Source organism: Hylobates moloch, unplaced genomic scaffold (genome assembly GCF_009828535.3).
Source record: "Hylobates moloch isolate HMO894 unplaced genomic scaffold, HMol_V3 SCAFFOLD_9, whole genome shotgun sequence".
Lineage (NCBI taxonomy): Eukaryota > Metazoa > Chordata > Mammalia > Primates > Hylobatidae > Hylobates > Hylobates moloch.
In genome coordinates this window covers 22,997,363-23,023,223 of record NW_026652284.1, presented here as the reverse complement: position 1 = coordinate 23,023,223, position 25,861 = coordinate 22,997,363, and the positions used below count along the sequence as shown (strand labels likewise).

General features: G+C 40.0%; 1 protein-coding gene and 1 non-coding gene across 2 annotated transcripts in view; one reads left to right on the top strand and one right to left on the bottom strand.

Moving 5' to 3' along the window:
* The window catches only part of CLIC4 (chloride intracellular channel 4), a 94,484-nt gene that overhangs the window by 51,368 nt on the left and 17,255 nt on the right, over nucleotides 1-25,861 (bottom strand). The gene's annotated exons all lie outside the window — the stretch shown is intronic.
* LOC116813954 (U6 spliceosomal RNA) lies at nucleotides 9,834-9,936 on the top strand. Its single transcript, XR_004371075.1, has one exon. It is a non-coding gene; the product is annotated as a U6 spliceosomal RNA (small nuclear RNA).

Genomic DNA, 25,861 nt, shown 5'->3' with positions numbered 1-25,861 from the left:
TTATTTGACAATTAAAAGCAATGAAGTATGGATACATGCTGTAACTTGAATAAACTAAGTGAAAGGAACAAAACACCACATATCACAGCTGGCCTTCCATATCCACAGATGCAGAACCCGCAGATACAGGGACAACTATAACGGACTTTTACATCCACAGAGGAGTCCTGGAACCAATCCCCTGTGGAGGAGTGACTCCTAATGGGTACACGGTTTCTTTTGAGGTGATGAAAATGTTTTAAAATTAGACCCTGGTGGCCGGGCGTGGTGGCTAACATCTGTAATCCCAGCACTTTGGGAGGCCAAGGCAGGTGGATCACTTCAGGTCAGGAGTTTGAGATCAGCCTGGCCAACACATAGTGAAACCCCATTTCTACTAAAAAATACAAAAATTGGCCAGGCGCGGTGGCTCATGCCTGTAATCCCAGCTACTCGGGAAGCTGAGGGAGGAGAATCACTTGAACTCGGGAGGCGGAGATTGCAGTGAACCAAGATCATGCCACTGCACTCCAGCCCGGGCAACAGAGCAAGACTCTGTCTCTCCCAAAAAAAAAAACAAAAAACAAAACAAAAACAAAAAAATTGGCCAGCATGGTGACTCACGCCTGCAATCCCAGCACTTTGGGAGGCCAAAGCAGGTGGATCACGAGGTCAGGAGATCGAGACCATCCTGGCTAACATGGTGAAACCCCATCTCTACTAAATATACAAAAACAAAAAAATTAGCCCAGCATGGTGGCAGACGCCTGTAGTCCCAGCTACTTGGGAGGCTGAGGCAGGAGAATGGCGTGAACGTGGAAGGCGGAGCTTGCAGTAAGCAGAGATCGCGCCACTGCACTCCAGCCTGGGTGACAAAGTGAGACTCCGTCTCAAAAAAAAAAAAAAAGAAAAAAATGAGACCCTGGTAATGGTTGCACAACTCTGTGAATATACTAAAAGCCATTGAACTGTATATTTTAAATGGGTGAATTATATTGCATATGAATTATAAGTTGTTTTTTAAATATATATAGATTATAAATATAAATATATCCATGCTGAAGAAGATTTTAATTTGGATTACGTAGGTTTGTTTTGCTTTGGTATCTTTAGTAGAGACAGGGTTTCACCATGTTGGCCAGACTGGTCTCAAACTCCTGACCTTGTGATCCGCCCGCCTCAGCCTCCCAAAGTGCTGGGATTACAGGTGTGAGCCACTGCACCTGGCCTGGATTACATAAAGTTATGATTTTGTGTTACAAAAACATACATGTCTACTATGTTTTCTTAAAAATTAGAAAACCAGTCTGAGAAACACATAGTGAGATCCCATCACCACAAAAAATTTTTAAAAATTAGCCAGGTGTGGTTGCTCATGCCTGTGGTCCTAGGCTACTCAGGACACTGAGGCAGGAGGATCACTTGATCACTTGAGCCTGGGAGGTCGAGGCTGCAGTGACCCATGATCACACCACTGCACTCTAGCCTGGGTGACAGAGTGAGACCCTGTCTCCAGAAAATAAAAACAATTGGCCGGGCGTGGTGGCTCACGCCTGTAATCCCAGCACTTTGGGAGGCCAAGGCGGGCAGATCACGAGGTCAGGAGATCGAGACCATCCTGCCTAACACGGTGAAACCCCGTCTCTACTAAAAATACAAAAAATTAGCCGGGTGTGGTGGTGGGCGCCTGTAGTCCCAGCTATTCGGGAGGCTGAGGCAGGAGAATGGCGTGAACCCGGGAGGTGGAGCTTGCAGTGATCGGAGATAGCACCACTGCACTCCAGCCTGGGCGACAGAGCAAGACTCCATCTCAAAAATAAAAAAAAAAATAAAAATAATTTTTTTAAACTCAAATAATTAAAGAGAAAACTTAAATAATCCCACTGACAGAAATAACAATGAATCTCTAGATAAGAGTCTTAGCATTCATTTGGGTTTTATTATAAAACGAATATTTTCTTTACCTTGCTGTCTGGGTATTCCTTACTAGCCTCACCCTCTTCCCTTCACACCTCTGTGGTAATTCTTGAATTGCATTATACTGGTATTTAACCAGAAACTGCTGGATTAACTCCAATATTGCAGAATAGGGGTCAATGGCAGATGCCAAATATTTTAATGTTTTACTAAGTCAAGATTAAGGAACTGCTCACTTAGAAAACCTAGTTTAATCAGTCTTTAGAATAGTCCGATTTTTAAACACCTAAGAAAAGCTTTAACTTCATTCTTCTCTTTATTTATGTTTATGGAACTGAGGGTAAGGGGTGGTGATGACTGGGGGAAGAGAGAGAGAAGTTAGGACCTGAAAGTAAGAACAGGCTCCTGACCATTAAATTATTTTCCTTGACATATTTTCTGGGGAGCGTATAGAGTAATGTGCTGTTAAAGAATGAACTTTAAAACTTTAATACCTCATTTACCTTTAGTATGAATTCTATCTAAATTAGCTGTCTGAATACACAAAATGTTTGTTTTGATTTAGACTAACTTAAAAGTCACAAAACAATGTGATAAATGGGCAAAGTCACCTGGCTTCTATCACCTATTTCTTCAGTTTTTTTTTTTTTTTTTTTTTTTTTTTGTAGTTGTAGTCTCTCTCTGTCACCCAGGCTGGAGTGAAATGACACGATCTCGGCTCAGTGCAACCTCTGACTCCCGGCTTCAAGCAATTCTCCTGCCTCAGCCTCCCGAGTAGCTGGGATTATAGGCACCTGCCACCATGTCTGGCTAATTTTTGTATTTTTTGGTAGAGACGGGGTTTCACCATATTGGCCAGGCTGGTCTCAAACTTCTGACCTCATGATCCGCCCACCTCGGCCCCCTAAAGTGCTGGGATTACAGGCGTGAGCCACCGCGCCTGGCCTATTTCTTCAGAATTTTTGCTAAACACATGCTGGAACCAAGTTTGGAGTCTAGAGGTTTTATAAGCTGTTCTTCTACAGGGTCTGCAGAGCATGATAAGAAACCACAGTTTAGAATCACACATACCTAGGTTTGAATCCTGACTTCCCTACTTCATTAGCTGTGTAATCTTCAGTAAGTTACTTAACATCCGTGAAACTTGAATTACTATATACCATGTTATTGTGGGGATCAAATAAGTTAGGATACACTCAGTTCCTGGCACATGGTAAGAGTTTTTAAAATGTTACTTGACTTAAAGATACTCCATGCAAAGAACTCAAGGCCTAACAACAGATTCTTCAGTTCAAGCACTTGGTGGTTAGAATCCCTAGATTGCTTTATTCTTTCAGAAAACAAGGAGATAAGGGAAAAAAATCTAAATATCTTCCACATTAAATTATTCCAATTGACATAGATTATGACCCGATGCTTTAAAAAAAAAAAAAAAAGTCTACATAAAGTTTAAATAGTTCACTAAATAGAAAAAAGCAAAGATATTCTTTTTTTTTTCTTTTTTTGTTTTTGAGACAGAGTCTCACTCTGTCACCCAGGCTAGAGTGCAGTGGTGCTATCTCCGATCACTGCAAGCTCCGCCTCCCGGGTTCACGCCATTCTCCAGCCTCAGCCTCCTGAGTAGCTGGGACTACAGACACCCGCCACCATGCCCGGCTATTTTTTGTATTTTTAATACAGATGGGGTTTCACCAGGTTAGCCAGGATGGTCTCGATCTCCTGACCTCGTGATCCGCCCGCCTCGGCCTCCCAAAGTGCTGGGATTACAGGTGTGAGCTACAGCACCCGGCCAAGATATTCTTTAATATGTCAAAAATCTCTGGCCATACAAAGATTATATTATTGTTTCCTGGCCATAACCATGTCACAGAACAAACTCGATAAATAAAGTCAAATGATATGTAATGGAAGAATTACTATGTGTCCAAGCTCTGTCTATATAAATAAAACAGCTAAGCAGAGGATACTGCAAAGACATCGGTTGCTACCATTTCCTTACTCAGCATCACCAATTCATGAAATCTGCTCTTCAGATAAAAGCTTGCGCAATTTGGCCAGGCGTGGTGGCTCATGCCTGTAATCCCAGCACTTTGGGAGGCCGAGGCGGGCAGATCACGAGGTCAGGAGATCGAGACCATCCTGGCTAACATGGTGAAACCCCGCCTCTACTAAAAATACAAAAAATTAGCCGGGCGAGGTGGCAGGCACCTGTAGTCCCAGCTATGCAGGAGGCTGAGGCAGGAGAATGGCATGAACCCCGGGGGGTGGAGCCTGCAGTGAGCTGAGATCACGGCACTGCACTCTAGCCTAGGCGACAGCAAGACTCCATCTCAAAAAAAAAAAAAAAAAAAAAAAGCTTGCGCAATTTAGAGAGGAAATGATTAGCTTGAAATTACATCAGGATGCCCAATTACCAGGGCTAGATGAAACTCCAGGATAGACTATTAAGACTTCACTCACATTTACCTTATTGAAGACAAATCTCTCTGCTCGTCCAAAACAAGCTCTTCACATGTATTAATCTAGTTAATCCTGATATCCTCTTGCTCAGCAGAGAATGTTGGTTAAGACCACTAATTTAGAGCCAGACTCCCAGACAACTCCACTACTTCCTACCTAAGTGACTGAAAACTGGGCCTGTTTTCCTTTCCTATAAAATGGGAATAATAACCTCATTTGATAGTTGGGAGAACTGAATGAGTTCATACATATAAAGGGCTTAGAACAGCACAACACTTAAGGGACGGGGTTAGGGGGAGTTGTTTGTTGTATACCTTTCATACTTTTTGATATTTGTAATATAGACATGAATCTTTCATTTTAAAAAAGCAAGCAAACAAAAACCCTCCCATCAAAAACATATGAAAATAGAGTGAAACACAAGTTAAAGAATGAATGTGGAAAAACTCTGAAGATAAACAAAATCTGGGTGACAGAGCAAGACTCCATCTCAAAAAAAAAAAAAAAATTAAAACTAGAATGAAGAAGTTTGCCCCATGGTTAAAGTTTGAATTCCTCATGATGCCTTTTGGACTCAGCTCTCTGCAGGCCAGTAACTGGTCACTGTTTGTTAGGGTCAAATTTGGTAAATAACAGTCTATTCCCTCCACACTATCATGTCTTAAACTTGGACAAACTCAAACTTAAACTAAGCCAAATAGAATGTCAAGGACAATTTTGGTGAGCCAAAGTCCTTTATAGATCAAGAGCTATTGGATGGTTATATCTGGTTCAGAAGATCATTATAAATTTCTAAATAATTACAGCTCACTTTTATTGTCCGTCATTTATATATTATCTTCAAGGGCAGATAGATATCAATCTTTTACAATTAAAACTTTTTTTTTTTATTCATTCACCAGCCATGTGAGGACCTACACTAAACACCAGAGATCTGGTGATGAATAAGAGAAGAAATGGTTTCTGCCTTTGCATTACCTATAGGGTCCAAAGTCTAATCTGAATCATTTAAGAATTTCAGAATACCCTAAAAGCACAAAATTTCAATTTAGAATACAATGAAACTCAAAATATACCCCACGATCTTACAATTTAAAAAGCACCTGTTTAATATTTTCTCAAAAGTGACATAAACATCTCCTGATAAATCATGGTTTTGTGAGTTTCAGTTTTATGGGCTTGCCAGTGGTTCCTCCTCTGAGTTAGTAGTTCAGCTTATAACAGCACATTTGATGTTCTCTTGCTTTAGTAAAGTCTAAGTTACTGTGAATTGAAGTTATTCAAATGTTGAATGGGAGAGATGATTCACCTTCCAGTAGTTTTCAAAGGTTATCTGTTGCTGTTTCTTTCAGTAAATGACCAAATTATGATCAATTACCTAATACAATAGTTTCATTAAAAATCAAAACCGTAAAGTGTACAATAGTCTTTAAAAATTAGGTCTTACAAGGCCCGGCGCAGTGGCTCACGCCTGTAATCCCAGCACTTTGGGAGGCCGAGGCGGGCGAAACACGAGGTCAGGAGTTTGAGACCAGCCTGGTCAACATAGTGAAACCCCGTCTCTACTAAAAATATAAAAAATTAGTTGGGCGTGGTGGCAGGCACCTGTAATCCCAGCTACTTGGGAAGCTGAGGCAGGATATTCCCTTAAAGTGGGGAGGCGGAGGTTGCAGCGAGCCGAAATCACGCCACTGCACTCCAGCCTGTGCAACAGTGCGAGACTCCATCTTTTAAAAAAAAAAAAAAAAAAGGTCTCACAAAGTTCTCCATCCTCCTTTCCTAGAATGACTTCCCCACTGATGTCCTTGAGGACCCACAGCACTGCTCCACCCCCACTCCCGTTCATCCTGTACAATAAGGCCACATAAATCTGGACCCTTATGTGACTACAATCACATTAACCCCCACTGAAATGATCACTGCCACACCCACGCTTCAGGTCAAGCTCAAGTCTCACTATAAGAATTCAGTTACCTTACCAGACATGGTGGCTCACGCCTGTAATCCCAGCATTGTGGGAGGCCGAGGAGGGCGGATCACGAAGTCAGGAGTTCAAGATCAGCCTGGGCAATATGGTGAAACCCCATCTCTACTAAAAAAAATACAAAAATTTGCCGGGCATGGTGGCGTGTGCCTGTAGTCCCAGTTACTTGTGAGACTGAGGCAGGATAATCGCTTGAACCAGGGAGATGGAGGTTGCAGTGAGCCAAGATTGTGCCACTGCACTCCAGCCTGGGTGACTGAGTGAGACTCTGTCTGGGAAAAAAAAAAAAAAAAAAAACAACAAAATTCAGTTACCTGTCCTTTCAATTTCTTTCTTTCTTTTTTTTTTTTTTTTTTTTTTTTGAGATGGAGTTTCACTCTTGTTGCTGAGGCTGGAGTGCAATGGTGCGATCTCAGCTCACAACCTCCACCTCCCAGGTTCAAGCGATTCTCCTGCCTTAGCCTCCCGAGTAGCTGGGATTACAGGCATGCGCCACCGTGCCCGGCTAATTTTGTATTTTTAGTAGAGACAGGGTTTCTCCATGTTGGTCAGGTTGTTCTCAAACTCTTGACCTCAGGTGATCCACCTGCCTCTGCCTCCCAAAGCGCTGGGATTACAGGCATGAGCCACCACGCCCAGCTGTCCTTTCAATTTCTATCCCAGCTTCTCAAACTCTGATGTCATCACAACTTATTAGGAGATCTTGTAAAAACGCAGATTCCGATTCAGTAAATCTGGGGTGACAACCAAGATTCTGCATCTCTTACAAATTCCCAGGGAATAGCAAGCCTATACCATGTATTTAACAATTAATCATGAATTGCCTAAAGTAAAACAAAGTACTCAGAGAGGGGACAAGAAGCACCTACTTCAGATAAGATGACCACAAAAGACCTCTTAGACATAAAGAATGAGAAGGAAACAGCCACGCAAAGAGCCAGTGTGACAAGATTGCCATGAGTACATGAGAAAGTGGTGTTGGCAGGGGCTAGATCATGAAAGATTTTCTAGACCAAATTAAGTGTTTGAATTGTATGCAAAGAGGGAACAATTTATTCATTAACTTAACAAATGTTTACCAAGTACCTACTATGTAGGAAAAAAGCATTTAATATAACATTTAACAGCAAGGACTGAAGGCAGAGTGCCTGGTTTGATATATTGATTCTTCTACTTAAGCATGAGTGTGATATTGGGTAAGTTACTTAAACCTCTCTGAGCCTCAGCTGCTTTATACATATAATGGTTGGAAGAATACCTACTTCACAGAGTTATCATGAATATAAACGAGTTAATAGATGAAAAGCTCTTAAAACATTGTCTAGCGTGTGGTTAAGTGCTCAGTAAAACAGTATGTGCCAGAGAACATATTCCTGACTTCATGGACCTTCCACTGGTGGGTGGGGAAAGGGTAAGGAATGCCAGAACAGGGTAACAGGATACCACTGAAGGGTTTTGATGGGTGCAAGATAAGGGCAAAATCTGATTTCCATTTAAGACAATAAATAACATTCTGCCATATGGAAAACAGGTCAGAGGCATCAAACTGATGAAGAATTGAAGCTGGGTGGCCTCTTGTGGTAGTTTTGGTGAAATGTGTTTTGGATTAGGTAAAAGCAATGGACATGGAAAGAAAAGTGTAGATTAAATTGAATTGGGGTAGCATAATCCTAAAGATGTGTGGGATGGTTTGGATGTGGAAAGGGGGAGAAAGAAATCAAGTAATTCTTACATATCTGCTTTGAGCAACTGGGTCAAGGAAACCTCAAGATGGGAGGAAGGGTAGGCCTATACTTTGCTGGAGGTTGGAAAGGGAAATAAATCCCTTTAAGAGATACCACAGATCTGTAACACTGGCATTTACATCTTGAAAATACTTCTCCAGTATGGAGGGCTATAAACCAAAATTAACATTGTTTACCTCGGGACAGATCTGGGGAGAGATAAGGACAGATTATTTTTATTTTATTTTTTGAGATAAACACTCGCTCAGCCGCCCAGGCCGGAGTACAGTGGCACAATCACGGCTCACTGCAGCCTTGACCTCCTGGGTTCAAGCGATCCTCCCACCTCAGCTTCCCAAGTACCTGGGACTATAGGCACGTACCACCATGCGTGGCTAATTTTTGTATTTTTTGTAGAATCACAGTTTCACCATGTTGCCCAGGCTGGTCTCAAACCCCTGGGCTCAAGCGATCTACCCACTTTAGCCTGCCAACGTGCTGGGAGTACAGGCGTAAGCCACCATGCCCAGCCTGGGGGTATTAATTTTTTATACTTGTGTCTATTTGTCTTTTTATAACAAGCATGTTTTTCTTTTCTATTCTTTGTAGATTTAAGAAAATTTTTTTTAATGTTTATACATGATAATCTCATTACTGTCTCTAATCAGTGCCAAAATGTTAAACTGCTTAAATATAATAGAACTTCTTTTGAATAAATGCTAAATGCAAAGTAGTCATTCAAAAACTACTAGATGAAATAACAAACGGAATTAATGTCACTTGAGTTTCTTTTGAGTACTTTTGTTACTTGCTTGAAGTATATGCTGAAGATGGAAAGAAAGGCTTTAATCTGTAGGAAAATCAAATCTGAAATATCTCAGCCAGAACCACTTTTTAAAACAAACTGTCAGATGTACAATGACCAGACTTTCCATCTAGGCACAATAGACCCATGATGAAAACCAGTTCTGCTTGTTCACATTCACTCATCAAAAGCCTAAAAGGAGGAACAAAGCCTATTATCTCTTCAGAATAACTAATAAACCATATAATTTAAAATACTGACTGTCTGGAGGCAACATCTCTTCTTTTTACAGAGGGTCCATCCTTTTTTCTTACAAATTCTTCATCAAAGACATATTCTTTAGTGGTGGAAAAAAACTGAATGACAACAAATGAAAGAAAGAAAAAAAAAATGACGAAAGCTACAGTCCTTTTTTCCTAGTCTGGATCTACCTTGATTGTATTCCCTATAAGTATCAACTACAATAAATCAAAATGTTACCAAAATGGTCCGGAAACAAGTTAAAAGCTACTATTTATTGTTAAAAGCTACTATTTATTGAGTAGTGTATTTTGCAGTTGACATGCACTATATGAAACTAGTTTTATGTATTTCACAATAACCATATGAAATTAGGGGTTGTTTTCCTCATGTTTCATATGAGTTTCAGATGAGCAAACTGAGGTTCAGAGAAGCTCAGTAATTTGTCATAGGTCATACAACTGAGGAGTGTCAAAACTGAGGTTTAAACTCCAAGGTCCATACTATCTACCAACCACTATGATAGTTTCTTACACCAGAGCAAAGAAGGAGATGCTAGAATCTCACCTGCTTGATCTCAAGATTCTTACAGAACCACTACCATCTCACTCACAGACACTACTATCAAGTAAGATAAATTACCAGAGCTATGACCAATATAATGTAGGCCACAAATGTTATATTAAATTTTCTAGCAGCCATATTGAAGATGTAAAAAGAGTTCTTACTTTGACAGCATGAATACTAAAATTGGAACAATTCAAAACAGGTTAGCATGGCCCCTGTACAAGAATGATGCAAAAATTTGTGAAGCATTCCACATTTTTTTAAAAGTAAAAGAAACAAGTGTGATTAAATATTTTTTTATTTAACCCAATATATCTAAAATCATTTCAACACATAATCAACATAGAAAGTTATTACATTATTTTCTTTGTACTACATCTTTAAAATCTGGTGTATATTTCATAATTATAGTACATCTCAACTCAAACTATACATATTTCAAACACTCAATAGCCATGTATAGGTAGCGACTATTGTATTGACAGCACACATCTAGAGAAAAGGCCTCTGGGCACCAATGTCACCAAGACCAGATACTAAAGATGATGTACCTGACTCATTAACTCAACATTCAAGCTCTCAGAAACTATTTATTCTTTTTTTTTTTTGCTCTATCACCCAGGCTAGAGTGCAGTAGTGTGATCTCGGCTCACTGCAACCTCCACCTCCTGGGTTCAAGCGATTCTCCTGCCTCAGCCTCCCGGGTAGCTGGGATTACAGGCCACCACACGCCTGACTAATTTTTGTATTTTTAGTAGAGACGGGGTTTCACCATGTTGGTCAGGCTGGTCTTGAACTTCTGACCTCATGATCCGCCCACCCTGGCCTCCCAAAATGCTAGGATTACAGGCATGAGCCACCGTGCCCGGCCTGAAATGATTTATTCTTATTTCAAATAAATTTTTAACCGTTTATCTGGTGTACTGAGCCACAACAAATTACAATAGAAAATTAAAGGAAATGGGCTGCATCAATAGAGCTAAGTTGGCAAAGGCAGAAATACAAAATACACACACACGTGCACGCACGCACCCATCCACACATGCACACACACAAAGGAGATTTAGGTTCGAAAAGCACAATAGCTGAGGCCATTTAGCAGAAAGACAAAAATAGTCTTACATGCCTCAATGGCTCCCGGGGCCATTGCTGCATTACTGAATTCATACTCAGAATGTTGACATTAATTGGCAGTTAAACCCAGCATTTTCGTTTTTTTTTTTTTTTTTTTTGAGACGGAGTTTTGCTCTTGTCGCCCAGGCTGGAGTGCAATGGCATGATCTTCACTCACTGCAACCTCCGCCTCCTGGGTTCAAGGGATTCTCCTGCCTCAGCCTCCAGAGTAGCTGGGACTACAGGCCCCTACCACCATGCCCAGCTAATTTTTGTATTTTTGGTAGAAACAGGGTTTCCTGACCTCTGATGATCCACCCGCCTCAGCCTCCCAAAGTGTTGGGATTACAGGCGTGGGCCATCACACCCGGCCAAACTCAGCATTTTCAAAAGTCAAGGAAGCATTAATATATTTTAGAAATAATTTCATTTAAAATAAATTTCAGAACTCTGTATTATTTTTGCAATTTTTCTATAAATCTAAAACTATTCTAAAATTTAAAGGTTTCTATTTTTTAAAAAATAAATTTGAGTCTTCTAGTAAGACCAGGCAGTTCCTCCTATAGGATCAACTCTGCCTATCATAACAGCTATAACTTCCAGACAAAAACAACCACCTGAAGGCACTGGAGAGTGACAAAAGCAGGCAAATACTGGAAGGGAGTTGGCACTTGGAGGAAGGGAACTGCACGGGACAAGTTTCCCCAATTTTTATCTTTTAGCTTTGCACCATGCAGGGCAGCTAAAACTCCAATGGAAAATTCACAGTTCTGCTGACTTTAAAAGCCAAAAAACAGTCTAGAGCAACCATCACCACTGCAGAGAAAATAAAGTAAGACACCATTAAAAAGAGAGAGAGAGAGAGAGAGAGAGAACCAGCACAGGGGAGCCCTAAAATCTGCATAAATCTGTCTAAATCTCTCGCTGATCCGTGAAACACACATGCACAGAGCAGGCTCCAAGTAGGCCAGCTAAGAGAACTGAACTGAAATGTACGCTGCCACCTACTATGAGGGGACAGTTTTGCAGCTTGAATTCAGCTAAGTTAATCAATTGCCTGCTTTAGAAAAGAAAATCAATGCTCTTAAGAGGGGCATAACAAAATTTATATATATAAATTATCATTTATCATTTGTAATATCCAGAATATAATCTAAAATTACTCCCTATAAGAAGAAATGGAAAAACCTGACCCATTCTCAAGAAAAAAAAAAAAAAAATAGTCATCAAGGAGACCACCCTAAGATGACCCAGATTCTACAGTTTGCAGTCAAGGATTTTAAAGCAGTTATGGTAACTATGTTCAAATACCGAAAGAAAAATATGCTCATAATAAAGGAAGATAGGAAATCTCGGTAGGGAAAGAAATCACACACAAAAATGTGAATTCTAGAACTAAAAACTACAATATCTAAATTATTTTTTCAAATTACTAGATTGGCTTAACGGTAGAATAAAGAAGGAAAAGAAAAGAGAAAGAGAGAAAGGAAAGAAAGAAAAGAAAGGAAAGAAAGAGAGAGAAAGAAAGAAAGAAAGAGAAAAGAGAAGAAAAAGGTCTGTGAACATGAAGACAGAACCAAGAAATTATTCAATTTGAAGAACAGAAAAAAAAGAGCCCCAAAGACCTACGGGAAAATACTAAAACATTTATATTTTAGAGTTCCAGAAGGAGACAATGAGGAAAAAAATATTTCAAGAAATAACGGCCAAAATTTTCCCAAATAAAGACAGATTTACAGATTCAAGTTTCATGAACATCAAGCAGATTCAATATTAAATAATGCCATACCTAAGTATATCATAATTGAAATAGTGAAAAGAAAAAAAAAGAAAAAAAAGAAAGGAAGAAAAAGAAAATCTTCACGGTAGCTAGAAAAAAAAACACACTGCATACAAGGAAATAATAATTTGAATGACTGTTGAATTATCATTTGGAGTAATGGAGGCCAGAAAACATGGAACGACTTTTTTTTTTTTTGAGATGGAGTCTCACTCTGTCACCCAGGCTGGAGTACAGTGGCGTGATCTAGGCTCACTGCAACCTGTGCCTCCTGGGTTCAAGCGATTCTCCCGCCTCAGCCGCCCCAGTAGCTGGGATTACAGGCATGCGCCACTACATCCAGCTAATTTTTGTATTTTTAGTAAAGTCAGGGTTTCACCATGTTGGCCAGGCTGGTCTTGAATTCCTGACCTCAGGTGATCCACCCACCTTGGCCTCTCAAAGTGCTGTGATTATAGGCACGAGCCACCGCCCTCAGTCCTTTTTTTTTTTTAGACAAGGTCTCGCTCTGTTGCCTAAGCTGAAGCACAGCTCTCACTGCAGCCTCGATCTCCAGGGATCAAGCCATCCTCCCACCTCAGCCTCCCAAGTAGCTGGGACTAGGCACCTGCCACCATGTCCAGTTATTTTTTCAATTTTTTGTAGAGACAGGGTCTCACTATGTTGCCCAAGATGGTCTCAAACTCCTGGGCTCAAGAGATCTCCCACTTCAGCCTCCCAAAGTGCTGAGATTACAGGCATGAGCCACCATGCCCAGTCAAGAACGTTTTTTTAAATGCCAAAAGAATAACAAGAACAACAATAAAAATCAACTCAAAATTCTATTTCCAACAAAACCATCTTTAAAGAATGGAAGAGAAGTCAAGGCATTTTCAGATACAACTATTTAGAATGTGAAAGTCTGGCATTAAATGACTTAATTTCAGAAACACAGAACACTAATTTGTTTTTATTATATTAAGCCATGATTATTTTATTTAAAAAGGAAGTTACTAAGCTGGGCACAGTGGCTCACGCCTGTAATCCCAACACTTTGGGAGGCCGAGGCAGGCAGATTGCCTGAGCTCAGGAGTTTAAGACCAGCCTGGGAAACACGGTGAAACCCTGTCTCTACTAAAAATACAAAAGAAATTAGCCAGGTGTCACAGTGTGTGCCTGTAGTCCCAGCTACTCGGGAGGCTGAGGCAGGAGAATTGTTTGACTCCCAGAGGCAGAGGCTGCAGTGAGCCGAGATCACACCACTGCACTCCAGCCAGGGCCACAGAGCAAGACTCCATTTCTGCAAAAAAAAAAAAAATTAAAATTAAAATTAAAAAAGAAACATGCTCCTTTATAATTATTCTCACTTCGGTTACATGAAAAAAAGTGCATCTCTGGCTGGGTGCAATGGCTCACACCTGTAATCCCAACAGTCTGGGAAGCCAAGATGGGAGGATCACTTGAAGCTGGGAGTTTTGAGACCAGCCTGGACAACATAGTGAGACCTCATCTCTATGAAAAATAAAAAAATTAGCCAGATATGGTAGTACACACCTTTAGTCCTAGCTACTCAGAAGGCTTAAGCAGGAGGATCACTTGAGCCCAGGAGGTCAAGGATGTAGTGAGCTATGATCTTACCACTGCACTCTAGCCTGGATGACAAAGTGAGGCCCTTCAAAAAAAAAAAAAAAAAGACGCATCTCAAACTTTTTCATTCATTGTCTAGCCCTCATTTTTTAAAAATATCTGCTAACCAAAGATAAATTCACTAACTGCCAGGGTCTTCCCTTGTTTATCAACTAAAGACAACTATGTTGGGGGATGGGTGAAATTCTTCTGCAAGTCAAAATGCAGCAACCCACTTTCCTTAAGGGTATACACATTATACTGTAGCATAAACTAGATTCAGAAAGAATCCCAAGAGTACAAGAAAACAATGAAATGTTCAAGAAATTAATATTAGTCTTCCCCATCTGTGCTTAAGGCAGCTATTTCTGTTCATCAAGTTCTCAAACCAATTTTAACTAGACACTCCACCAAGAGTTCCGTAGTAGAGTCAAAAATCCAATTTTTCCCTTTGGAAAAAACCTAAATTCTGCAGAAAGTTTTTTCTTTTTAAGAGATTACATTCCAGGTGAAGTGTGAAAAAAGAGAGATTACAGTTTAAGTAAACAAAGGAAAATAAAGAAAGAATTCAGAGGGTAAATGAGATATGTGGGGGACTTTTAAAACAGAATTGTTTGACATGCACAGAAAATTGGCTGTAAGGATATATATCACAATATTGCTTAAAGCCAAATTTCAGACCTCTAAGTGACTAAGAACAATGGATTAATGAAGATGACAATAAACAATGAAAAACTGCAATCATGAAAATGCTATAGAATATTTTATTAATACTATAAAATATTAGCTCTCAATAAACATGAATAAATGAATCTTCCTCAGATGTTTTAATTTTGGATTATGTATTTTTAAATTGTCCATTAAAATATATTACAAAATCAGCCGGGCGCTGTGGCTCACACCTGTAATCCCAGCACTTTGGGAGGCCAAGGTGGGTGGATCACGAGGTCAGGGGTTCAAGACCAGCCTGGCCAAGATGGTAAAACCCCGTCTCTACTAATAATACAAAAATTAGCCGGACGCGGTGGTGGGCGCCTGTAATCCCAGCTACTCAGGAGGCTGAGGCAGGAGAATCGCTTGAATCCGGGAGGTGGAGGCTGCAGTGAGCCAAGATCGTGCCACTGCACTCTAGCCTGGGCAACAGAGCAAGACTCCATCTCTATATATACATTACAAAATATCAGTTTCTGTAAAAATTATATATTCAACACTGTATTTCAGCTGTGAAAGTTAATATTCAGAATTCTTGTCTATCTTCTTTGCTGGCCTAAAACTTCAAATATCTGAATAGTGTAACATAGCAGGATGTTTCTTACTGAAATATTTTACTTCGGATTTCAATGCACAGGTTCCTCAAATATGATGAAGGAAAATTCTATAAATTTGACTGGCTTTAAAAAAGAGGAGAGGGAGAAGAAGAAAGAAGAAAGAAGAAAGAAGAAAGAAGAAAGAAGAAAGAAAAGAAGAAAGAAGAAAGAAGAAAGAAGAAAGAAGAAAGAAGAAAGAAGAAAGAAGAAGAAGAAGAAGAAGAAGAAGAAGAAGAAGAAGAAGAAGAAGAAGAAGAAGAAGAAGAAGAAGAATGGTTCTGTGTCTGCTTTATTTTAGATACAACAAACAAAATCTTTCCTTAAACTTTCTTTCAGGAGTTCATCTGGGAAATAAAATATATTCTTTCTGGTCAAAGAATTCACTCCTGAAATATTTTTTCTTTCTTTGGCAAACTGCCTCCATTATCATGAAGAAGTTGTATTGGCTCTATTTTTGTTATCTAATGGATTGCTTCTAATTATGAGAATTTAATTCTCTGGATCTGACGTTGGAATCTCAGGACTCAACTTTCTGCCTAAGCCTAAGCTTAAGCCAAGCCTAAGGCTACCTTGGCATATACAATAATACAGACTGGACTGAACATCACCTCCAAGAAACACACCCACTTGACAGATGAGATAGCAGATCAATTAGGATACACACAGGACTTGAACCTGGCCTTCCAGTTACATAATATTCTAGTTCTCTAAACCAATCTGTTTAGACCAATAGCTATATAGTGAGCAGCTAGTTACAAAACCCCAATTACATGTCTCAAGTTCAGTAACTGAATACTACTTTTATCTCTGGTATTTTACTATGAGGTAATATAGAACACAATAACAGAAAATATTTAATATATTCCCTCTTACGTGCTTATATTCCTATACTATGCACACCAATTTGCCCAAAAACACTAATAAATGCTTACTGAATTAATGAATTATCTCCTATATATAAAGGTTTGTGGTAGGGGATAGATATAAAAGATGAAGAAAACAGTCCCTTAGTCTTTGGAAGAACATAATAATTTTTTTAATTTAAAATATAAAAAGAAGAAAAAAGAAAATAATCCCTTATCCTTGATCTCCTGGAATTTACATAGTCTAGCCCGGAACAAAAATGTAATTAAAGGTGATTCAGATGAGTGGCAGAATACAAAAATGCACAAACTGCCCCAAACAGTAGGGAAGAGTAGTTCTGCTAAGGGAACAACAAGGTCAGAGAAGGATTCAGAACAGATTTCAACTTAGGCTTGGAGAACATTTAGTTTCATGAACTGATCCCTAAAACCCCGAAATATGTTAAGCTAAACTTTTTACAGAATTAGTTGTATTCCAAAGTATTTATAGTAAGATACACCATAGATGTGTGTATACAGTTCTTCTCTTCAGAAGCATAGCACGTTCGTAAGGGCTTGACTGTTTAGGCATGCTTGCAAAGGGCTCTAAGAAGGAGCACAAGAGTTGGAAATAATTATTGTAAGAATGCTGTGGGGGACTTTTCAAAGTCCTTATTTGAGAAGGACATGTGCTGTGACCAGAAGCAGATTTATCCCATCATTCCCTTCTACCACAATCTCTCTAACTAGCCAATCAGAAGAAATCCTATTACCATTTAGCCACACTGAGATCTGCTTTAATGGTTAAAAATGGAATAAACCAAGAAAATACTAAGTAAAACAGATGTTTCTTACAACTTACAAAGATGAGTCCAGCCTCATAGTAAAAATATGTGACAAAGACTCAAGGATAAAACCAACTCAAAAAAACAAAAAAAGAAGAAGAATTGGTGTGAGGAAAATGACAAGGTCAAGAAATTAAAGAAGCTAATTTATTTATAACCTCCCCTCAAAGGGAGGCATAAGTAACTATGCTTCATATACAAAGCAACTTTTTAAAAATTTGTATGCTTGTTTTACAGAAAGATTCCTTGTAATTTTTTTTATTCTTTTTTTAAAGAAGCAAAGGCAGGCAGACTATAGGACTAATCAGTTTGGTAAGTGAGCCAAAAGCAAGGGAGGAAAAAACAGATCCAAAAGCACTGGCTGATCTCATTAGCTTTGCTTAAGAAACTTTATAGATGTGACTTCACTCCTGGATTACACATCTATATTTAGTTTATACCTAATATGGATAAAGTCTTGAACCAACAGTCATTTCCTCTCTCCACAAAAAGAAACTTCCTTGCCTTTTTTTTTTTTTCTACCAACCTCTGAAGGGGGAGGAAGGGAGAAAGGGAGGGGGCAGAAAGAAAAGAACTCACAGAAAAATAATTAACAAATTAGTATATTATTTTTGTTAAACTTGAACCATTTAGACATTTCTCAATTGGAAACAATCCTAAAATCAAAATATGTGAGGCCAAGCACAGTGGCTCATGCCTGTAATGGGAGGCCAAAGTGGGAGGATAACTTGAGCCCAGGAGTTCAAGACCATCTTAGGCAACACAGTGAGACCTCATCTCCACAAAAAATTAATTTAAAAAAAAATCAGCTGGGCATGGTGGCACTGCAAGTCCCAGCTACTCAGGGGGCTAAAAGAGGAGGATCACTTGAGCCCAGGAGGTCAAGGTGGCAGTGACCTGTGATGACACCACTGCACTCCATCCTGGGCAACAGTGAAACCCTGTCTCAAAAAAAAAAAAAAAAAAATGACATTCAAGTCAGGTTCCTTAACAAGTTTATAAATAAACCCTCTAAAGTGCTTTATAAAATACTAATTAACCAGGCCCCCCAAATGCAACGAGGTGAGGTAATGGAAATTTTAGTTTCCTTTCAAATTTTACCAAGAGAACTGAAAGCAACCAAAGTCATCTAATGAACCATCTAGGCTCACTAGTTGTTAGTATGTTTTAGAAATATCCTTAAATATTCTCAGAATTTTTTTTTTCAGGGTGACTGAAAACAGAACATAAGAAACTCTGTTAGGAAAGCATTCAAGTTTCAAATAAATAGAGAAAAAGAACATAAACAAAGTTCTTGACTCAGGTTCTGAAATCCCAAAGACGTTAGTACAAATCGCAGTACTGCTACTTACTGGCCCTGCAGCCATACCCAATGATCTCTCTAATTCTCATGTGTTAAACAGTATTGATAGCACCTATTTCAAAGTTTATATGAGGATTAAATTAGCTAACACAGGTAAAAGGCTGGCACACTGTGCCTGGCCCATAGTAAGCACCCAATGCTATCTATTACCTCATGACCATTATTCTGGCTTTAGTAGGGAAACAAAAACTTACTGATCATTTTTTATATATGTTTACTCTGTACAGTGATAAATTAAGTAGCTTCAGAAAACTTATAACATTATTATAAAATGAAGATTTTAAAGTCACTTCATGATTCTTACATTATGTTCTTCTGTTTGTTTTCTTTTGTTTTGAGACAGGGTCTCACTCTGCCACCCAGGCTGGAGCGGAGTGGTGCAATCACAGTGGCTCACTACAGCCTCAATCTCCTAGGCTCAGGCAATCCTCCTGCTTCAGCCCCGCTAGTAGTTGAGACCACAGGCATGTGCCACCATGCCCAGCTATTTTTGTTTTAATTATCATTAAACAAATGATAGAGATTATATCTACCAATTACAGACATGCTAAAGTTATTTTTTTTTTTTTGGTGAGACAGAGTCTCTCTCTGTCACCCAGGCTGGAGTGCAGTGGCACAATCTCGGCTCACTGCAGCCTCCACCTCCTGGGTTCAAGTGATTCTTCTGCCTTAGCCTCCCGAGTAGCTGGGACTACAGGCACATGCCACCATGCCTCCTAATTTTCGTATTATGAGTAGAGATGGGGTTTCACCATGTTGGCCAGGCTGGTCTCGAACTCCTGACTAACCGCCTCAGCCTCCCAAAGTACTGGGATTACAGGCGGGAGCCACTGCGCCCCGCCGACATGCTAATGTTTTAAGCTTTATCATCCCATTGTGGTATAAGATGAAAAAATCTAAAAACAATAATCTTAAGAGTCTAGAAAAATTAGGAGACTTCGTTTTTACTCCTTAAAAATTACTAAATATAAAACCTGTAGATCTACACTATCTCAACTTCTTCCAGACAAATTAAATAAAAAGAGCTTAATCTCTTCTTCTCTTTAAGAGAAATGTAGATGTGTTAAAAATATAAGCACGTCTACATTTCCTTTAAAGAAAGCATTAGATAAAGGCTAGTTAATATATGACCTGTTCAACTGTAAAGGTGAATACCACAAAAATCAAGAAATAGTGAAATTTGGTAGCACAGGAAGCCAAAATCCATAATTCAAAAGTACTTTTACCCAGCACTTTGGGAGGCCACCGCAAGGGGATTACTTGAGTTCAGGAATTTGGGACCAGCCTGGGCAACATGGCAAGATCCCCATATCTTAAAAAAATGAAAATTTTGGCTGGGCGTGGTGGCTCATACCTGTAATCCCAACATTTTGGGAGGCCAAGGAGGGCGGATCACCTCATGTCAGGAGTCCAAGACCAGCCTGACCAATATGGAGAAACCCTGTCTCTACTAAAAATACAAAAATTAGCCAAGCATGGTGGCAAGCGCCTGTAGTCCCAGCTACTCGGGAGGCTGAGGCAGGAGAACTGCTTGAACCCAGGAGGCAGAGGTTGTAGTTAGCCGAGATCATGCCACTGCACTCCAGCCTGGGCAACAGAGCAGAACTCCATGTCAAAAAAAAAATATATATATATAGATATATATATATTATTTTAACTTAAAAATTTTAATTAAGAGTATTTGTACAGAACCAATTAAGATCCTATGTCATAGATTATTCCTGTTTACTTCTTTTGTGCTTTCACATTAAAAAAAAAAGAGAGAGAGGAAAAAAAGAAAAACATTCTCACTAGTAATGGACTCTCAAGCTTTAGCTACAAGTCCAGAAACAGCTGCTGAGGCCGATGGACTAAGATGGCAGAGTCCAATCTGACTGTCCTTTAGTTACCTAGTAAGTGTCAACAGGATCAGAGTTCACTGAAGTTAATTCAAGAGCAAATTCAAGCTTAACCTTGAACTTTTTTTGTACTAACCCTGCTCTTTTGATAAAGAATGAAAAGTTCCCACCTGGTGGTAGTGGCAGTCCGGCAGATGCTTCTAATCCTGGAGGTTGAAAACACATATGGTATATTGAATATATAAACTAACCACAGGCCAAGCCAACATGGTCTTAATTCTACATTCCTAAAGGCAAAATAGTAAGCAAACAAGGCTTACCATGAGTTAGACTCTAAGGGCTTTTCTTATATTAACTCTTACAATCTTTACAAAAGCCCAAGATTACCCCAGTGAGGACACCAAGGCAACTAGTGAAGGGTAGAACTAGGATTCAAACACAGGTCACATGGCTTGGGAGTCCACACTCTTAGCCACTACATCAAGCTTGTCCAACCTGAGGTCTGTGGGCCACATGTGGCCCAGGACCGCTTTGAATGAAGCCCAACACAAATCCATAAACTTTCTTAAAACATTATAAGGTTTTTTTGCTTTTACTTTTCTTTTTTTTTTTTTTTTTTTTTTAGCTCATCAGCTATTGTTAGTGTATTTTTTGTGTGGCCCAAGACAATTCTTCTTCTTCCAGTGTGGCCCAGGGAAACCAAAAGACTGGACACTGCATACTCTAACAACATAACACTAAAGATCCAGTCTTCCATTATGATGACTCAATTGCCTACTTGAAATATTAATTCTAATGATCTTCAACTCCAAAAGAAACTACTTCAGCACCTAGATAGAAATATAGGTGTGGTGACTCACACCTATAATCCCAGCACTTCGGGAGGGCAAGGTGGGCGGATCACTTGACGCCAGGAGTTCAAGACTAGCCTGGCCAACATAACGAAACTCTGTCTCTACTGAAAATACAAAAAAATTAGCCAGTTGCAGTGGCACATGTCTGTAGTCCCAGCTACTAAGGAAGCTGAGGCACAAGAATCACTTGAGCCCAGGAGATGGAGGTTGCAGTGAGCTGAGATTGTGCCACTGCACTCCAGCCTGGGTGACAGAGTGAGACCCCGTCTCAAAAAACAAAACAAAACAAACAAAGAAAAAACAACACTCTGGGCAACATAGCAAGACCTGATATTTAAAAAAAAGAAAAAAGGTACAGTGGCTCATGCCTATAATCCTAGCACTTTGGGAGGCCAAGATAGGTGGATCATTTGAGGTCAGGATTTCAAAATCAGCCTCGCCAACATGGTGAAACCCTTTCTCTATTAAAAACACAGGCCGGGCGTGGTGGCTCACACCTGTAATCCCAGGACTTTGGGAGCCAAGGTGGGTGGAACAGGAGGTCAAGAGATCGAGAGCATCCTGGCCAACATGGTGTAACCCTGTCTCCACTAAAAATACAAAAATTAGCTGGGCGTGGTGGCACGCCTATAGTCCCAACTACTCAGGAAGCTGAGTCAGGAGAATACCTTGAACCCAGGAGGCGGAGGCTGCTGCAGTGAGCTGAGATCGCGCCACTGCACTCCATCCTGGCAACAGAGCGAGACTCCATATCAAAACAAAAAAAATTTTAATTTAAAATTAAAAAAATTTTTAAAAATTAGCCGGGTGTGATGGTAGGCGCCTGTAATCCCAGCTAGTTGGGAGGCTGAGGGAGGAGGATTGCTTGAACCCAGAAAGTGTAGGTTGCAGTGAGCCAAGATGGAGTCACTGCTCTCCAGCCTAGGTGACAGAACAAGATTCTGTCATGAAAGAAAGAAAGAAAAGAAAGAAAGAGAGAGAGAGAAAGAAAGAAAGAAAGAGAAAGAAAGAAAGAAAGAAAGAAGAGAAAAAAGAAGGAAAGAAAAATACAAATGATACTTCAAGTAAACAATCATCCCTGGCTCTGATTTTGGGATCTATGATCTCAAATATTTCAAAAGATATAAAAAACTTTTTATGTGCAACACTGAGGCAACAGTATAATCTAACACAGGGGTTCCTGCTGAGTCATCAGGACAATAGCTGCTCTCAACACCCCTAATCTTAATGGCTATCAAGCCACATGCTCAGGGTCAAAACACAGTTGCAGACTCTCCCTTAAATCTTTTTTACTTTGCAAGGAAAAACCAATCTGTTTATTTCAATCTGAAATATGAACTGAGCCCAGTCATTTGCATCACCCTCTCGACCTATTTCTCTGGCTTCTTGTTAGGCATTTGCTTTTTCCCAATCATGTGATCTTTTATTTCTTCTTTTCCTCCCAACCTCCTCTGAAATTAAGCCTGTGCACGGAAAAAATAAAAGCTTCTATATATTCCTTCAGCAAACATTTTATTGAGTAACAATCAAATGAGTTAACATTTCATAGATGTAATGTAGTTAACACAGTGCCTGGCACATAGAAAGCACTCCATAAGTGTATATATTATTTCAATTAAATATGAAATGCTTTTCCATATATACTTCTTCTATCTCATGCATTTAAGAAATCCAACAGAAAACCAAGTCAATGGGAACAGCATCTATTCTAAATATAGGAAAACCAGGTCTTCCTAGAAGTGAAAAGGCCTCCAGGTCAGTGAGTTACAATAACTCCAGCGGAAAATATTATCCTATCTAAGATAATGGTGTATAGTACGCCCTCCTTATAGCTCATTCATTACTGACACCTGAGGGTACATTTTCTCGCTTCCCAGAGCTTAGAGCAGTTCCTAGTAGGCACTTAGTAAAAGACATGTTTAATGAAACATTTTTTAAATTTGTAGTCTCTGTATTTACCAAAAAACCAACAACAACAACAACAACAACAACAAACCTGCAGTGAGAGAGAGTTAAAACACAAAGTAAATAAAAAGGAATTTAGGGTTTTAGTGGTGAATCTCAAATTTGCTTGAAAGATTATTTTTAATAAAAGACAAAAAAAATCAATTTTGGCAGGAATCCAGATGCCCTTCTGTGAAATGCCAGAAGATACCAGAGTATGAATTTTTTTTTTTTTTTCCTTGAGATAGGGTCTTGCTTTGTCGCCCACGGTGGAGTAAAGTAGCATCATCTTGGCTCACCACAAACGTCGTCTCCCGGGCTCAAGCAATCCTCCCACCTCAGCCTCCCAAGTAGCTGGGACCATAGGCGTGTGCTTCAATACACAGCTAATTTTTGCATTTTTTGTGGAGACAGGGTTTCACCGTGTTGTCCAGGCTGGAAACCCAATCCACCTGCCTCGCCTCCCAAAGTGCTGGGATTACAAGTGTGAGCCTCGGCCGGGCGTGGTGGCTCACGCCTGTAATCCCAGCACTTTGGGAGGCCAAGGCAGGTGGATCACCTGAGGTTGGGAGTTCGAGACCACCCTGACCAACATGGAGAAACCCCATCTCTACTAAAAATACAAAATTAGCCAGGTGTGGTGGCACATGCCTGTAATCACAGCTACTCGAGAGGCTGAGGCAGGAGAATCGCTTGAACCTGGGAGGTGGAGTTTGCGGTGAGCCGGAGATTGTGCCATTGCACTCCAGCCTGGGCAACAACTACCCGCCAAACAGTGCTGCTAAGCAGATGATCCTTTTCCAAAGCACAGCACTTATAAAGAATATTTTTAGCCAACTATAATTTACTAGCAGTAGGTTAAGGTCTATCAACTATACTTAAGTGCATTTACTCATTCAATAAGACTTACTGAAAGCCTATTATGAGGCAGACAATCTACTAAATATTGTGGTGGATGCAAAGATAAATAAGACAAGGAATCTACTCTCCTGGAGCTTACTTTATTATAGCAAAGATAAGACATACATGCAAAACTATCAACAAAATAGATAACCGAAGAGTCATATAAGAGGCATGAAATATGAATCTTGAAGGATTAACAAAGGGAGACACATTTAAATGGAGGTTTACAGGATTATGGAGTTTAAACAAATGGGAATGGAAGAGATGGGAAAGGTTGCTTCAGGGAAACAAGATAGCTCACCTGTAAACAAAGAAGAGTTCAATTTAGCCGGACTGTAAGACCCAGGACAAGTAGGAGATAAATTTGTTCAATTAATTGGAGCTAGACTATGAAGGCCATAGACTTGAATCCCAGACTATAGATTTGAACTTCTTTTTTTTGAGACGGAGTCTCACTCTGTGGTGGAGTGCAGTGGCATGACTTCAATTCACTGCAACCTTCGCCTCCCAGGTTCAGGTGATTCTCCTGCCTCAGCTCCCAAGTAGCTGGGACTACAAGCATGCGCCACAACGCCCGGCTAATACTTGTATTTTTAATAGAGACGGGGTTTCTCCATATTAGTCAGGCTGGTCTTGAACTCCTGACTTCAGGTGATCTGCCCACCACAGCCTCCCAAAGTGCTGGGATTACAGGAGTGAGCCAGCATGCCCAGCCAATTCTTTCTTTAGTAGAGAGCAACAAAATGGTTTTTGCACTTGCAGAGTGTGGGGGTCAGGAAATGGAAGAACCTGTCTTAGCTGGTTCTTCAAGAAAACATAGCGTTGGACAGTCTGGCTTATACAAAGATGAAGAACAAAATCTCTTCCTCACAGAGTTTACTTGGCCTCAAGTAAAGAAGTAGGGGGGAAAGTTTATGAAAATTCATACAAAGAAGCAATACATACCACTGAGGGGGACCTAGTGGAATAGGTGGCCATTTGGGAGATTCCTTGAACGACATCCATTAAACCATGTCTGTTTAATTTTCCACCTTTTTCTCTAATAAATCAGCATTCAACCCAGCTCTTACAGCTTATACTTTTTAAAGCCTTCCCTTCATATGTAGCCCCCTTTACAGCTATCAACCTGTCTCTTCTACATAACCAAGTTTCTTGTTAGAGTTGGCTTTACACACTGACTCCAGTCTCTTACTTCCTATTTCATTCTTCTACCCACTGTATTATGACTTCCCCACCACCACTACTCCACCAAAGCTGTTACTACTAAGGTTGCCAGTAACTTCCAGGGTGTTAAATCCAACAAACACTCAGCTTGATACAACTGGTCACTCCCTCCTTACAAACCTCTCCTAGCTTCTTCCTACCTCACTCTAGTGGTTTTCCTCTCACCACTCACTACTGTTCTCCCACAGTTCCTCTTTGTTCTCCTTGTCTAGCTTCTCCTCCATTATCCAACCTCTAGTTTAGAGTTCTTCAGAACTTGCTTCTAGGCATTTTCCTTACTCTTTACTCATCCACACAATGATCTCATACACTTGTTTTTTTCTTTAGAGACAGTCTCACTCCTTCATCTGGCAGTGCAGTGGCATGATCATATCTCACTGTAGCCTCTAACTCCTAGGTTCAAGTGATCCTTCCTGCCTCAGCCTCCTGAAGTAGCTAGGACTATAGGCATGTGACATCACACCTAGCTGATTTTTTATTTTTATTTTTGCAGGGATGGGGTCTTGCTATGTTGCCCAGACTGGTCAAAAACTCCTGGCCTCAAGCAAATCTTCCACCTCAGCCTTC